Source organism: Euprymna scolopes, chromosome 19, assembly GCF_053919585.1.
Source record: "Euprymna scolopes isolate OS-2025 chromosome 19, ASM5391958v1, whole genome shotgun sequence".
NCBI lineage: Eukaryota > Metazoa > Mollusca > Cephalopoda > Sepiida > Sepiolidae > Euprymna > Euprymna scolopes.
In genome coordinates, this window is record NC_136500.1 from 37,703,879 (window position 1) to 37,722,453 (window position 18,575).

The window sequence follows — 18,575 nt, forward strand, 5'->3', positions numbered from 1 at the left end:
GCCTCCTGGTATTTATCGACTGAAAATCACGTGATGTGACGAGAGGTGGGGTATGCAAATGAGATGTGGTTGGGTCTCTCTATAAAAGAGCCGTCATCTTTATTTTGGGAGTCAGTGTGGAAAGTGCAGAGAGAAGAGAACAGTTGGATTTGAGTTTGAGACTTTTGATCTGAGTTTGAGTTCAAATTTAACGTCAAGCTATTTCGGCACAGTGACAAAAATGGGTGACCAAGTAAGATTGAGCAGCGATATCCTGAGGCCTTTTACTGGAGAAGGTGACGTGGTTGCGTGGCTTAACAAGCTGAAGTTGTTGGCAAGGCTGCAGAAGATCGAGGATGTAGCCACATTAATACCAATGTATTTGGAAGGAAGTGCTCTAGCGGTCTATCTAGAAATGGGAGAGACGGATCAGGCAATTGCTGAGAGCATTGAAAACCGGTTAAAGACCGCATTTTCTGAGAGCGCGTTTGAGGCTTACAACAAGCTCAAAAGAGTCACCTGGACTGGGGAGTCTGTGGACGTGTACGTGTCAGAGATAAGGCGGCTAGCAGGATTGTCTGGATATGGGGGACGCAGCCTTGAGAAGACTGTGAAGCTGGCGCTTGTAACTGGTTTCCCTGATCGCATCTCTATGGAACTGCAACGACTTACTGATATTGAAACTATGGAGGTGGAGGTGGAGGAGATTCTAAGGCATGCTGAAGTTTTGGCGAAACAGTCCGGTGAGCTGCGGGCAGTCACGGCTGCTGTGGCAAGCAGAAAGGAGCGACCAGTGATGAAGCAAGGCCGTTGATTTACCGGTAAATGCTTTCGATGTCAAGGACCACACCTGATGAGAGACTGTAGGGAGCCACGGCCAGACATTATCTATTTCCGGTGTGGCCAAGTAGGGCACATTAGCAGGAATTTCCCTTCGCTTCCGGGAAACGAGTAAAAGGGTGCTATTGCGCCAGTAGTCACCCCTTTTATACTGAACATGCGTATGAGAGTTTGTTGCCACAGTTAGTGATCACAATCAATGGAAAGAGGGCTAGAGCTCTTGTTGATACTGGATGTACAACAACACTTATTACTACGAGCGTCGCCAACTCTTGGAATGGAACCAGCAACGTTAGAGCGGTGGATGACAGAGAAGTGGAATGCTGTGGAGAGGCCGATGCGGAGATTGTAGTAAGGAATATGCCATTGCGACTAAGAGTGATCGTGCTAGATAGACTGGTTGCAGGAATTGATGTGGTGCTGGGCCTGGACGCGATAGACCGACTGGGAGGAGCTACTATTGTAGGTGAAATTTGGCAATCAGAGTGCACCGGGAATAACAGGAAGTGTAACCAGGGGTGATACCAACCAACCGTCGAAACCCCGACCATGTCTGATTGAGGACGATGACTTTTGAGCCTGCTTCGATGGCGAAAAATGGATGGTAGAATGGCGATGGCAAAAGCACACTGAAAGGAGCTGCGGAGCCGCAGTTTGAAAAAGAAGTTTACTGATGGATAGATGAAGGAATATTAATGCCGTGGTCAGTGAAAGTTGAAGGAATTTTGCCACTCATGGCTTTAGTCCAACCTATTAAGAAGAAAGTTAGGCCAGTGTTGGATTTCCGTGAGCTGAACAAGTTTGTCGCTTGTCACACAAAGGACGGAATCGACGTGTGTGAAGAAGTCGTAAGGAAATGGAGGAGGATGAAGCAGGCAACTAAAATTGTGAACCTGAAGTCAGCCTACCTCCAACTTCATGTGGATGAGAAATTGTGGAAATATCAATCGGTAGAGTACAAAGGTCAAGTTTATTGTCTGACCAGATAAGGATTTGGTCTGAACTCCGCACCAAAGATAATGACGGCAGTTCTAAAGGCAGTGTTGGCCAAAGACGATACAGTGAAGATAGGCACCTGCTCTTACATCGACGATATACTAGTGGACGAAACAGAGGGGACTGCGGAAAGGGTGAGAGAGCATATTAAAGCATATGGACTGACGACAAAACCGCCTGAGTCACTGGAAAACGGAATGGCTTTGGGATTTCGACTACAGAACAATAAGGCAGGAAAATTGATGTTTGGGCGAGGAAATGAGATCCCTGAAGCCAATGTTGACCTAGCCAAGAGAGAGCTTTTCTCTATATGCGGAAAGCTGGTTGGCCACTACCCAATAGCTGGATGGCTGCGAACTGCGTGCAGTTTTATTAAAAGGCAGACTGGGACAGACAGTTGGGAAGATGCAGTTGATCAAGAAGTGCTTCGCATGATACAAGAAGTCATTGCAGAAGTGAAAAAATGGACCCTGTGAGAGGTGAATGGCATGTAAAGGAGGGCCATGAAGGGGTGATATGGACTGATGCTAGCAGTGTAGCATTAGGGGTACTATTGGAAATAGGAGAAGTGGCTGTTGAAGATGCTGCTTGGCTACGCAAAAAGGATGATAGCGCCCATATCAATGTTGGGGAACTCGATGCTGTGATGAAAGGCATCAATCTGGCTCTAACATGGGGGCTACAGATAGTGAATGTTAAAACAGACTCTGCAACAGTGGTGTCGTAGATTAAATCGGAGCTGTCTGGTGATAAGCGGATCAAAACAAAAGGAGCAGCGGAGATGCTTATCAAGCGTAGACTTGGAGCGCTGGGAGACTGGGTTCGAGAATTCGAACTAAAGGTAACTATTACCTTAGTTCCGTCCCAAAAAATAAAGCAGATGGGCTGACAAGAGTCAAGAAAGCCTGGCTACACAAGGAAAGAGACGGGGATCCAGCATGTTGTGCAGTAGAGAATTTAAAAGACCTGCACAACCTGCATCATTTTGGAAAGGAACGGACCCTTTACCTGGCAAGAAAAGTAAACCCGCACGTCACAATGCAAGACGTCCAAAAGGTGGTGGGACAATGTAGGGAATGCCAATCAATCGACCCTGCACCGGCTAGACATGAAAAAGGGGAACTGCATGTTGAATAAAATTGGCAGAGATTGGCCATTGACATCACACATTATCAACATGAACCGCATGTAACTATGATAGATTGTGGGCCTGGGAGAGTAGCGATATGGCGGAAAATCAAGAATGAAACAGCAGAAGAGGTAAAGAGAGTTGTCGAGGAGGTTTTTATGGAAAGGGGGCCAGTAGAAGAGGTGTTGGTGGATAATGGTACGTCTTTCCGCTCGGAAGGTTTTAGAGACTTATGTGCGAAGTGGAATGTGGGGCTATATTTTAGAGCTGCATACCGTCCAAGTGGAAATGGAATGATAGAGAGGCACCATCGCACTATAAAAGCTGTAGCTTCAAGAAGCCAGATTTCGCCCCAAGAAGCAGTTTTTTGGTACAATATGACGCCGAAGGCTGGTCAAGACGAAAATTCAGTGCCGCACCGGTCTATTTTTTCTTATGAATGGCGACATCCATTGACTGTAACACAGAGAGAAGAACAGGCCTGCGTGGACATCGCAGTTGGTGAAGAGGTGTGGGTGAAACCACCCAATTCTCGTTGCATGACTCGCTGGGGAAAAGGTACAGTGACTGAATTACTCTCCAAAAACAAGGTAGCGATTGACGGAATACCTCGTCACATTTTAGATATACGGAGTCTCCTTGCCATCAGAGGAAGGGGAGGTTGATGCTGATGTTGATTGTTGATGTGTCTGAAGAAGAGCCTCTTCGACGATCGCACCGTGAACGAAGACGCCCAGCGTGGATGGCAGACTATGATACTAATTATTGATCTTAGAGATCAAGGGGGCGTGTGGTTAAAAGTTACCTCATGCATCGTGCGGCTCGTGTTAGGAAAGAAAAAAATGAGAAAATAAAAATGGCCGCCCCCTGGTATTTATCGATTGAAAATCACGTGATGTGATGAGAAGGGGGAGGGGGTATGCAAATGAGATGTGGTTGGGTCTCTCTATAAAAGAGCCGTCTTCTTTATTTTGGGAGTCAGTGTGGAAAGTGCAGAGAGAAGAGAACAGTGGATTTGAGTTTGAGACTTTTGATCTGAGGTTGAGTTTTCCAGCTGACGATAGTATAGTCCTCTTAAAATCCAACGAAAACAAGTTCTTGGTAAGCCTTTTCATTAAGTAACCAATTTACCAAATTTCCACTACTAACGATTACTACAATATTGTCCCATTGACTACCGTACACTCATTAACCCTTATCCTCGAGTAGCCTCTGGGTCTTGATAAGTGGAGGTTCCTTTGTAAAAAGAAAGGTTAAATATGCTTATTTTAACCGGCGTAGGGCAAATACTATGGTTAAATTGTTTTTGTTGATTTTTTTATCATAAAATTATATAGTCGCTTCCTACATATCTCTGTTATTGTCAAGGTCATGTTGATACACTCAAGTAACAAGGATCTTAACAATCTTAATAATAAAGACAACGTTCATTATATTTCATTTTAATTACTTCATAACTTTAAAATTGGGTGTTTTTTAAAAATAGTATCTGACGATCTTGGTATTCCTAATCAGTCATCATTTATAAGGACTAAAAGCCACTCGACGATAATGATTAATGACACAATATCAGGTTTACTAACATTTCCGATTTCGAGCTGAGAAAACATTACATAAAATATAATTACGAAACAAAGCAGAAGAAGCCTTATATTTCTAGGAAACAGACATTGGAGCTCAGTCGAGCACCTTTTGTATATGACTAGATATTTTTCAGGACAAACTGTATTTAAACAGTAAACGGAACTCTGGCAGATTAGAGTGGAACTGAGAATAATTTAACATTATATAAAAGGAACTTTGTGTATATGTGTGTGAGTGTGTGTGTATGAGAGAGTTCACTAAAGACTCGAAAACGGCTGTGTTGTTTTTTTTTAAATTTCACACGAAGGTACTTGATATGTCTGAGAGTGTTCTTATGTAGGTTTTGTATCGGAATGCGCCTGATATGTAGCGAAAATCGATAATCGAAAAAATTCAATTAAAATCGATACTCCGATTTTCACCAAAGTTATTACTTTAATGCAACCTACCATCACAAGTTCATTTGAGAAGTTTTATCTCTGCACAAGCAGAAAAGCCCGGCATATAAAATCAACAGTAAGTTCTAGATAATAAATATTAGGGTCTTTTATAAAACAGGGGTACGTTCGAAATTAATGCTTCTTTTTAGGGCACAACTGAAGCATGATACTTGACTTTTTGTACGTTTAGCTTTAATTCAAGTGATTATGTAAAAATAAATTCATAAAATCAACAGCTGGTTCTTTGATAAGCCAGGGGCGCGTTCGAAATGAATGCTTCTTTTTAGAACACAATAGAACCATGATACTACACTTTTGCATTTTAAACTTTAATTAAAGCCATTATTTACAGATAATTTTATAAAGTTCACACTAGGTTCTCTATTGTATAATGTAGACTACAATATATTGTGGACTAAGTCATTGTGGGGAGGTATGTGAAGCTTCCTCTCGGTATATTGCGGGGGGTCCCTAACTAAAGCAGGCAATCAATCGATTTGATTAGAAAAATGATCGATTTCACCAATTTCGATGACAATAAAAGCATGAGAGGGTGAAACATTTGTTGATTCTCGTTCAATGCTCACATCTTTTCTTTTTTCTGCTTTTTTTATTATTCCACACTCGACTTTCTTATTTCTTTTTTCTCTTTTCATTTTCTTCCTCTTTATTTTCTTTTTCCTTTTCTTTCTTTTTTATTTCAATATTTGTAGCATTTTCATTCATCTTTTCCTCCTTTATTTTTACTTCCTTTTCCTTCTTTTCTATCCGCGTCTTTTCCTCTCCTTTATCTCTTTCGACTTTTACCTTTCTTTTTCCATTCTTCTTATTTCGTTCATCGATTTCCGCCTTCAAACTTTCATTCTTTCTCTTTCTTTTCGTTCTCCTTCATGATTTCTTCCTTATTTCGCTTTTTATTTCTTCCTTTCCCGTTCATCCATTTCATTCACCTTTCTTTCCTTCAGTTGTTTTGTTCCTTTTCAATGCACCCATATCTTGTTCTCTAGCCGGAGTTATCCCTCGCCACCAAAGTCGCCTAGCTACTTAAGTTGCCGAAAGGCGAGAAAAGTCAGCGAAATAGGCGTCGAACTATTCTTATGGCAAACATTATCTGAAATAAAAAGTTATTGGAAGTGAAACCTGAACGCCTGTAGAACGTATTTATTTATGGTCATAATACGTCCTCTGGCAATGTGATACGTACAATGTGACGATCAACAACATGTTGACGCTTCTCTGCACACAGGTCAACGACCATACTTTTCGGTTCCTGAGGCCTTTTTAACCTCACCAAGAAGGCAAACTGTGCCTTCAATTATCTAGACTCCGTTGAAAACAATTGGACAAAGGACATTTCAACAATAGTCTCGACTCTTCACCTTGAATGTGCTTTTGACTGGGATATGCTGCTAGTGTTGTGTAGTTCTAGTAGGTTCATCCCCCCAAGCTTTTCTGCCTTGGAGAAGGAGGTGAGTTATTGCTAATTACCTGGGGCGCCCCGACCGAGGAATACTAACGTGGCTACCTAGGCATTTTTGCAAGCCAGACTGCTCTTCCTCTAGAGCCCTAGCTTTTCAAATCTCACTTTCCCAACCTTGTGTCACATCATCATCACGTCGTCGGAGGGAGATAAATGACTTCTCTGTATCATCTTTCTTTTTCTACCTCCCATTATTTCATTTCTTCTTATTTATTTATTTTCCTTCTTTGTTTTCTTTCTTGATTCTTTCTATATTTTTTCTTTCTATTTCCCTTCTTATCTTCACCCTTTATATGTTTCGTTCCTCTTTCTTCTCATTCTCACTTCTTTCTTTCTATATTCTTCTTGTCTTTCATTCTTCCAAACCGACTATCTTTATTTTCCCGCTTATTCCCATTCTTATTTCACCTTCTTTTAATCCTTCTTTCTTTTTTTTTAAATTTTTTTTTTTATTTCTTTCACTTTTCTGTCTCATTCTTTATTTACCTCTTCTTTTCACAATTCTTCCCCAATATTTCCTTGGAATTGTTTTCAGTATTTTTTTTATATTTTTTTATATATCTCCCTACTTCCCCTTCTTTCTTTCATTCTTTTTCTTTCTTTCTTTCTTTCTTTCTTTCTTTCTCTTTCTTTCTTTCCCAAAATACTCCTTCCTCATTATTTGACTCACCTTCTTCCCCTCCCCTTCATTCCTTCCACTTCCCCTCCTTTTCCCTCCCTCCCCACAATCAATGGACCCGTCTGAAGATTGTCATCGATTACATCCTTAAAACATGCGCCATCTATCGATCACGTTTTTCCAATACAGTCCAGACAACAATGAATCACCGATTTTGTCACGTCACAAGTCGATGATGGATAACATTTCACAGTGAACTTCCCATCAACCAATAGAATTCAGGTGCAGAAAACGCTTAAGAATTTTGACTAAAAAGAAAGAAACGAGACAGATTCGCGCCTTTTGTGTCTTCGCTGTAACTTGCTCTCTGTTCGACACCCCAATTCATGAGATCGTCTAACTAGTGGGAACTGCCTGTAAACAGAAATGTGTACGAGTAAAATTAAACCAGACGTTACAAACATCTAATTTACAAAAAAAGAGCAAATTACATAACATGGGTGTGGATGCAGTCTGTCTGACACCACACGCACATACTTACCTATATATATATATATATATATATATATATATATATATATATATATATATATATATATATATATGTGTGTGTGTGTATGTGTGTGTGTGTGTGTGTGTGTGTGTGAACGAACACACTCACATAGATGTAAACACGTTTTACAATTTTTAAATTGATTCTCGACCCCGCTATGTTCTTTGTCCGCTTGTATTTCTGCCTATTTGACTGTTTATATATGACTAAAAGGCTTTCATGAAACACACCCACGGCAAACATTTTTTTTTAGAACGTCTGATTTGAATGAAATTTCAACACAAAATTAAACCTATGTTTTATATACAAACAAGCCTATGTGCCTAGAGTCGCCCGGGTGTTTGGAGGTGTGTTTTGAGCAAAAATAAAAAAAAATAAAAATAAAAATAAAAAAGTGGTAGTAGGCAGCCAAGGTCGAACCCGAACCTCAAAGGAGGAAAAGGACGTGAAAAAAAAAAACGTCTTTGCCGTTGCGTCCATCGCCATTCCGAAAGTGGCGAAGGTTTAAATTAGGGGTAATCAATCGAAAAAGGGGATGCCTTTCGAAAATATCGGCAAAAAAGCGACCCCTCCTTGTAGAAAAATGCCCAGCTGAGGATTTTTAGCCAATTTTTCGATATTTGTCGTTCGAAGGGTCGAGATTCAAAATAATATCGATCTCGTGAAAATCCGTCGCCTTTGTCGAAAGTTTTAGGCAGACATTCATACATACATACATACATGATGATTGCAACGTCTTCTCAGATGAGTGCCACTCCCTCAGACACTGAAAGTCCATGAGCCCGAAAATGACTTATTTAGTCCTGCTGGCGAATTTACTCATTAGTATACATATATATATATATATATATATATATATATATATATATATATATATATATATATATATATATATATATGAAATAAAATGGAGGTAGAAGGACCTGGATACTCAACGTTTCGCCCGATTTATGCGGGCTTCTTCAAGAGGGATGGTCATTGAAGAAGCCCGCATAAATCGGGCGAAACGTTGAGTATCCAGGTCCTTCTACCTCCATTTTATTTCATATCGTCGGATTTAATCCAGCTCAACAATCATATATATATATATATATATATATATATGAACGCATACATACATATATACACATACATACACATGCACACATACACACATACATATCTATAAACATATACACATATATGCATATATACATACATACACAACACATAATACACATACATACACATACATGTACATACGTATACATGCATACATACACATATATATAACTATGCATACACATATATACACACATATAAAAATGCAAACACAATATGCATACATATACACATACAAATACGTACACATATGCACATATACATGCACATACATTTACCTTCATATACATACACATATATGCATTTATACACATACATGTATATATGCACATATACATATACATATGCATACATACACACAAACATATATATACATATATACATACAAACACACATAAACAGATATACACACATACATATATACATATACACATAAATATACATACATATACATACAAATGTACATATATAAACATACATACGCATATACATACATACACATATACAAACATAGATACATATGATGATGGCAAATCAATTATTACATGCTTCCAGCATTTTAGGCCTACACACGTCACACCTTTTTCATCGCCACATGACTATTTTTTATAGACAAATGCCTGAGGGATTATCTATACAAAGATGATGTTACGGAGTTTTAGCTTTGTACGACAGCTAAATCTCTCTCTCGGTTCAAAATGTTGAGATCCAACAACAAGCAAGAGCAAGATAGCAAGCAACAAGTTAAACTGCAGACCAGCTTAATGCGGGTACTGGTCTCCCGCTTTATGATATTTTAAATCAGAGATTTGCGTCTCCAGAGGGGTTGCCTTCAATACGGCTTACGGGAGCCCTTTCCACCCCACATACACATGGAAATAAACACATGCATGCATACATACATATATACATACATACATGCATGCATACAGAATGCACGCAAACATACATACGCATGTACACACACATGCAAACATACACACAGAGGCACACATGTACGCATGTACATACAAATGCATATGCATGCGTACACATACATGTAAAATACACATGTAGGAGCGTTCCAAAAGTCATAAATCCTCAATGATCAGGACGACGATGATGGTGATGGGTACGATTAAATGAGTTTTACATGAATAAAAAAAGAATAGCAACCCAAAACAAACAATTCGTAGAAGAAACAGTCACTCGTTGAAGTGTTTGTGCAACTTTACCTACCTTAGCGGTTAGCTTAACTTGATGAGGTGTCTTAGCTTAAATTTAAGGCTAGAGCTATGGTGTTTGATTACACGTCTGTTTTTTAAATAAGTTTGTTTATTTATTATTTATTTATCTTTATTTTTTATAAGAGGGGGGTCTTGTAGTAAGGCTATATTTGTACTGTTAGGTTAGCCTAAGGGGTGTAGTGGTATAGCCACATCTGCTCTAGTGGGATAGCATAGTGGTTGCGGGGTACATGGGGTATGGTTGTGGGTCATCATTGCACTTGCGTTTGGATAGCTGCTGTCTAAGGGATAGTCCTGCCAATTGCATACTGAGGCCCTCCCTTCTGATAGTCCTGTGGATAGCTGTCGTGATCTTGTCACTGAGGTGGGGCATTTTAAGGAAGCAGGTATTGGAAGGGAAGCTCCCTACACGTTTTTCGGATTCCAGAGGTGTTTAGTGACAGTGTTGGGGTATCCGTTTCTTTCCAGAACCCAGTGCATTCTATCGTTTTGTGCATTCTATCTTGTCTGCTTTTTTACTGTACTTGTTTTAGATGCGGATGACCTCATTTGTTGCATATCCGATTATGGCCTTAGTAGGAAGCGCCGATTTATAATGTACGAATATGTTTCGGTTGGCTGCTTTTCGATAGAATTTTGTGGTGATAGTCCCCTCGTTCGATATGTTGAGGTTAAAATCTAGTAGTGAAGGGATCCGTCAGTGCTGGGGTGTTCAATGATGAATTCTATGTGTGGGTCGGTATCGGAGAATATGGTGTAGATGTTGTTAGTGTTAGGATCAGGACGTCGTCGACATATCTCGAACGAAATATGACTGAATTGTAGGCGTTTAACTCCTTTCCCCAAACTTACCATGTCAAAGAGAGACTCAGGCGCCATTTTTAACTTCCAATACATCGGTAAACACTGTATGTTTTTCAAGCTGAATAAACATGTTACATTAAATAAAAACACTAAAAGCATATCCAGTTAGGTAGAAAAGTAACTTATCTTGCTTTTGATAATATTTATTTATTATATATTTGTTTTTTTTTTGACAACTTTTTCGAATCTATGTGTGCAGTAATACAAACCCTCCTTTTATATATTAGAAGTTTTGTTTTATAACCAGACATTGGAAATCGAAATCAAAGAACTGACGCCAAATGTGTTCTTACACAAAAGCGTGAAAATCTTTTACTTCAGGAATTCATTTATACTTAATTCAACTCAAGACAGATTCTTTGAAAATAGATTTTTTTTCGCATTTTTAAGCCATACCTTGTAAAATTTGCCAATCTTTGCTTGGGGCCCGGAGAAAAGTTCACTGGACAAAAGTCTACCGGACAAATCCCAAGATATAATAATAACAATAATAAAAATTAATACACCCTCTAAAGCTTGAAATAAATAAAAACAAATAAAGAAACATTTTTTCTCGTATGTTACCTTTAATTTAATTATCAATGACGTTTAACAGTAGTTTTTTTTTTTTTTACAAAAATTGTTTATTTAATTAAAATTTTTTTTAGGAACTTGGTAAAGCAACAGAATTCTTACATAGCGAATTTATGCAAAGTTTCATTTTCTTTTTACGCAACTAAAATAAATTTTAGTTTTATTTATAGTTTAAAACAACAAATAGCTATCACTACTATCAGCGATGAGAAATTAAGTTTGAAACAAATATTAAAAGAATAGTTTTTGGTTTCAGAAATAAGGCTTAAATTTTTCCGATTCTAATATCGATTCTGGCACTCGATTCCCGATTTCGATTCCAATTAATCATCCCAACACACACACACACACACACACACACACACACACACACACACACACACACACACACACACACATATATATATAAATCAAAGATGGCGTGAATATCATAAACCACAATACCAACTATTCTTCTGATTTTTTCGGATTTATGTAATCATGCCATATTGTTTTTTTTAAAGTTAATGCTTTCTTATTCTTTTGATAAGTGAGGGTGGAAAATATTCAGAAATAAATAAAAAAATAACATAAACACCATCTTGGAATTGGGAATATAGACTTTTTGTTATTTATTTGTATATGCTCTGTTATTATATGTAACATACTTAGAGCCTAATTAATAAAAGTATTAGTATAAATAAAGGGTGAAATATAACCGAACAAGTATATTTCTCCCTTATCAACGTAACGAAAGTAAATGTCTGGTTTATGCACACCAGATAATAGACCCTGTTCATGAAAACCCACAAAAATATTAGCCAACGCTGGTCCCAATGGGGAACCCATGGCCGCACCATCTGTCTGTCTGTACATAACATCATTAAAACTGAATTCAACCGACATGGTGGCGAATTTCATCAATTCTACAAAAATATTTTCTGGAATTGGGGGAGTTGGAAGTTTACTCCGATACAAGGCGTCAGCACAAATATTAATAGTCTCTAACAATGGGATGCAAGTAAAAAGACTAGAAATATCAAAAGAACACATAAATTTGTCTGAATGAGTATAATTTTGCATAAAATTAGCAAAGATTGCTGGATCAAAAAACATGGCCGATCAAAAATCCTATGTCTCGCTTCGTGATAAAAATGTGTTTTTTTAATTAAAAAAAGGCTAAAAGAGCCCTTGATGCAAAATAAACTGTAACGTTCCAAAACGGGTTCTAAAATACTTGTCAACCATTTAGCTAACTTATGTTGATAGGACCCTATCATAGATAATATGGGTCTCAACAGTACCCCCCCCTTTATGGGTTTTATGCAAACCATACAAACGGGGGCGAATAGAACTAGTGGGTCGAATTAAATTAGAAATGAAAGTGGGAAGAACACCACTACTGACTCATTTGACAAGTTGTTTTTGGAACTTGGTCTCGATAGAAACAGTAGAATCATGAGTATCTACCGGACCTAATTTAACAAATTTAGAGGTGTTCCCCAAAATAGTCAACATTTTATTGACATAATCCTGATGATCCATAATGACAACGCTAGAGCCTTTGTCGGGTTTTGTGATGACGAAAGATTTATTATGGCGAAATGCTTTGCTTGTACGATAATGTTCACTTCGCCATTTTGTTTCACAAAACGAAATAGGCGTGCCAGTATAAGAATGTGCGACGTCATTTAGTTTCGCCTCAATATCACTGACCATAGAGTCGGAACAGAAGAAAGTCTTTCTAATTGAGCAAAAAAGACTTCAAATTCAGCATATATCTCTTCACGCTTTGGGGGTATGGGAGGAATACAGACGTCCAAGCCGTGCGAAAGAATATTAACTTCAAGCTCAGACAACTGCGCGGAAGAGAGATTTAGGACGTTCTGAGTAACACTAAGGTTCGTTGAGTAACCATATTTTAAAAATATATATAAACTTTCTTGACTTATGTAGTTATTTTAAAATTTCTGCCTAATAATAATTTCTTTTTTCTTCACTTCGATAAAGAGTTTTGACTTTAGAGACTCATGCAATGGATAATATAAACATAACACACGCTCCCCACTGGGCAAATGATTACTGTGCATCGTTTAATGTATTTATTTGCTTCCCCACCAAAGCAAATTAGGCACAAGGCCGTTTTTAATGTGGGGTAAAAACCAGCTCCCCTAAAAGTAGGCAAAAAGGGGGCACTCTGGTTACCAAAAATAATAATTGATCCAGTATAGAGGGTTTCCCTCCATTGACTGGTACAAATTATTTTAAGTGCAGCATCTGCAGAACATATACTACACTTTGATCCCGGCCTCTCTTCTATCTGAGATCTGCGTGAAGTAAAGACGCTATTTTAAAATGTTTAGTTTTTAGATAGCTACGTGGCAGCAAGGAAAAAATAATTATTTCAGAATTACAAGTAGGAATGAAATTTTGAACATAAATTTAACGTAAAATCTTATCTTGTTGCTCAAAACCCGAAAATTAAATAAAATAGTGGCAGAACATAACATTTCCGTTTGATTGTTAACATTTTTTTACGTGTTTCTACCGATGTTTGTTCAATTTTCAATTTTGAGCAGTCATCACGAGTTCTTGTGCAGTGCTTATGGGGCAACCATTTTTATTCTAACTGAACAGAGTGGACCTAAAATTTGTTTTGAATTAAAAACACCCTTTAAAATAATTTTAAACACTAATAATTGTGCAATGTCTATGGATATCAGTTTTGTTGAATCATTTTGATATATCTATTGTGCACCCTTCAGTTTCCCATTTTCCTGTTTCTTTGTCTCTAGGCGTTTTTTCTCTTTATATAGTATATCAACTACTTTGTCGAGTCTATCTATCTATCTATCTATCTATCTATCTATCTATCTATCTATCTATCTATCCTTTTCTTAACACTTTGACATCATCTATATTCATGATGAAATTCATCTCAACTATCCAATTCATTTTTTCTTTTCCCTTTATAAAACGTATTACCCCCCCCCCGAATCGGGCTATTTATCGCAGGTGCGACCGAATTTTCCTTTTCCTCGTTCAACGCGTCAACACTGGTAGTCCTTCGTCTTTGTTTGCATACAAAGAATCTTTACGCCATGAGCACAAAGGGGTGGCCGCACCCGCTGTTTGGCATGCCAACCGAGGAGTCGAAAAGTGCATCGCACGCTTGAATTCACCCGAAAGCATAAGTTATTTGTATATTAATTTGGTTAACATTAAGACCAGTCAAGAATCACACCGTGACACGTGTTTAGGTGTTACTAGACAATGGAGAAGCAGAGTCTGGAAACCAACGATGACGGTTTTTAAAATCTCAACAAGTCGCGAATACATGACATTATTTACATTACTAGCAGGTCGTCTGGCGTTTTCCGGTCCTAAAATATTTTGTAAATATTATATTTTAATTCATACAGAAACTGAGACATGTGCATGCAAATATTATGTTTTTTTCTAAACTGTTCATTTTTGTAAGTAAAAAAAAAAAAAAATAGTGAGTTAAGTACGATCACCATTATGCCAGTTTGACACGATATTTAGAAAGTGTTTTTCCTTCTTATTTTTAACATAATCTATAATGTGAATGATTCACGCATACGCATTCGTGAAACAGTTAGCAAACAGATAAAAATCCGATGACCACCACGTACCAATTTTTCAGTTCTCACCGCTTAACAGCATTTTCTTCTGGATGAAAGCGGGTTAAAAAAGTTTTCCAAATGTCTGAATACTTAATATACTAAATTTCAAGTCTGTAAATCAAAAATTTGTTGAGTATATAGATTGAGAAGTATCCTCATACAAACATTTTAACTTTCATAGATATATAGATATACACATCTTGAAGTGTTGTTTTGGGTTTTACCGTGTTAACAATATGTTTTATAGCACTACGGGCATAGATAAATAAGCCGGTTTTCTTTTTAATATGTACGCATAGCACCATCCACGATGACTATGCTATTTCTGCAACTACGTTCCTAGAAAACGGCGCTATTAAACCTAACATAATGATAAGGGACAAGAAGAAGAAAGAAGCAACCTTAGTAGAAGTCAGTATTCTCAATGACGCCGGGTTAAACAGGGTTGAGAGGAAAAAGATAACGAAATATATATAACAGGAAAAGGAACCAACGTTAACAAATTCCTAATGAACCGCCCCCTTAAGTAAACACTTCATCAAATCTCCACACTAACGTAATGTACTTGCAATAACCCTTATCCCTGAGTGACTTCCGGGCCTTGATAAGTGGTGATCACTGTGTAAAAAAAAAACAACAAAAAAAAAACGGAATTATTCCAGTAGTTATAGGAGCAACCGGACTCACGAAAAATACTTTCAAAAACTACCTAGCAAATATACCCGGTGAACTAATTGCAAGAGAGATTCAACCAATTGCACTTAATTGCACGGCTAGAATCTTAAAATCATCTCTCGGTTTGAATGCATGAGATAGCGAGTGAATGTCTGGCATCCCCATCTAAAACAAAATAATAAAATCGAAAAAAAAAAAAAAAAGTGAAAACCCCATAGCCCATTTCCAATAAGAATGTTTGTGTGTGAGTGGGGGAGTAACTATCTCTCTCTTTCTCGATTCAGTAAAAATAGAAAGATGTGACTAGTTTATTCACCTCGGCTCACTAGCAACTTGGTTTTTATCGTGTTAGCAATGTTTCGCGAATTATACCCCCTATAGCACTATGGAGACATTATCCAGACGACAGTTCATTATTACGTTGGCGTCCTTTTCTGTACATAACAGCAATTCATTTCCTTTTCTCTTGCCATATTTATTGTTAATGTCTTCTTCTTCTTCTTCTTCTTCTTCTTCTTCTTCTTCTTCTTCTTCTTCTTCTTGTGGCAAAGGTCGTAAACATTATTAACTACCAGTGTTACATGATAAGGGCTGTTCCCTTTTCATGTAAGTATAAAAATAGAGAGATTTAGTTAAAATGAAAATGAAATAGCAATAGACGAAATTCGAACCTCGTAATTCAGGTTTAGAAATAGATTACGTGTGAGAATTAGAAAATGGAATGTAAAACAGCTTAGAGATAAAATAGTTTCAAGAAAAGAATGTGCACTGTCAATTTTGTTATGAAAATTCAATTGAAAGAATGCAGCTACAAGATAATTTAATAAACATGTTTTTAACATATTGGAAATATATGTTACTGAGTATAGGTTAAAATTCCTTTTGTAAAAAAAGGAAAAGTTTTGGACACGTATGTCCAGAACACGTGTGTATGACGTCATGGAAAATAAAAAGTTCTAGAGATAGATAGAAAAACTTGATGGTTAAGCAGACAGAAGCAGGGGGAGAGACGGAGAGGGAGTTTGAGAACGACAGACGATAGTCTGCAGTTTGGAATTCGAACGTCTAGAGGCGAGACGGTCACTTTGAAACTTAATATGTGAAGCTTTGAATTCTTGATGAGAAAACCACGACCGGTCGTGAGAAGAAATAAACCCATCCTGTGTTTTTATAAACGTCGTCTTTGTGTTGTGATTCTACCAAAAGGTAAAGTGGAAAATTGTTATTATACGTCTATATATCTGTGTTATAAAATGTCTTGACATACACATCTCATATCTACAATGTGAACTCTACATCTCATAGCTACACTAAGACTGTCTGAACACTATCTCTTCACTCAAAGAGCTTCCATATCAACACTTCTAAGTGATGAACATATTAATATATATGAATCCTCATAAAACGAACAATCTCTCTAACAACATCCCCCCTCTCTCTCTCTCTCTCTCTTACTACAACATCTAAGACTCTAAGTCTCTCAACAACATCCCTCAACAACATCACTTATAATAAGACTCTCTTTCTAAGACTCTCTTTTAATGAAACCCCTATATAACACCAGACCGCCCGGCGTTGCCCGGTCGTAAAACACATGCAAATATATTATTTTAATTCATGCAGAAACTGAGACATGTGCATGCAGATATTATAATTTTTCTAGAGAGTTCACTTCTTGTAAATAAAAAAAAGAAGGAAATATTCGGGCTTAGATCAAAGCCAAAACCTAATGTCAATGAGTCAAGTATGATAATCATTAAGCCAGCTTGACACGTTCTTTAAAAAGTGTTTTTCAAATCTACTTATTCTTAACATAATGATCTGTCACGTAAACATTCGTGGCACAGTTAGTAAACTGATAAAAATCCGACACCCCCACGTGCCAATTTTTCAATTTTGACCCCTTAACAGCCCGTTTTCTCGAATGAAAACCGATTAAAAAGTTTTCCACGTGTCTGAATATCCTATATACCAAATTTCAATACTGTAGAGGAAAAATCTGTTGAATATATAAGTTGAGAAGTGTCCTCACATACACATTCTCATTTTTATAGATATATAGATAAAGAGCACAAAATCAATTGGGGTTTAACAATCTTTTGTGTGTTTTATTTTTCTATTCTATTCAACGTGCATGTATGCACACGTAATACCCTCAATCATCCCCAGTGGATGGAAGCAAGGGGAAAGAGCACATATCAAGAAGACCCATCATTCTCTCTCTTTATTTCTCGTTCTCGATTAAGTAAACTAGAAAGGTATGACTCGTTTATTTACCACGACACACTACTCACTTCCTCTATGTGACTTAACATCCCGTGCACGTAGGTCCAACTGGGTTTCTGATGAAAAATTCCACTCTACTTTGTTTCATCCACACGGGGAAATTTTCGATTCTAAACTTATTTTTACTTTTCAATATTGGCACATTCAACAATCTCTAGATGCATTTTGTTGTAGTCCATATTTAACTCATTGTCGGCGGACTGTTCTTATTTCGTGCTCCATGACTTTTTAAGCGGTTATTTATGGATTTGCATTAGCCATAATCTTTTTTTATTTTCCTTATCTTTCAGTATTGGATAATTTCAATGGGTTGGCGACCTTTATTTTCTCTACAAACATGATCGGCAATTCCTTTTGACATGTCATACCAATTACTTTTCTATTTCTAATTTCATTAAACATCTCTGAACTAACGCCTTTATCTATTTGACCATATATTCAGTACGACGCTCTAAGATTATTATTTTAGAGAGGAAATATGTGTGTATCAACCTAACACCTCGTAAAATCTATATATTAATTTGATTGTACGTACGGTGTCACGTTATCATCATCGCAAACATTAATTAATGAAACGCGTCATCATCATCGCAAACATAAATTA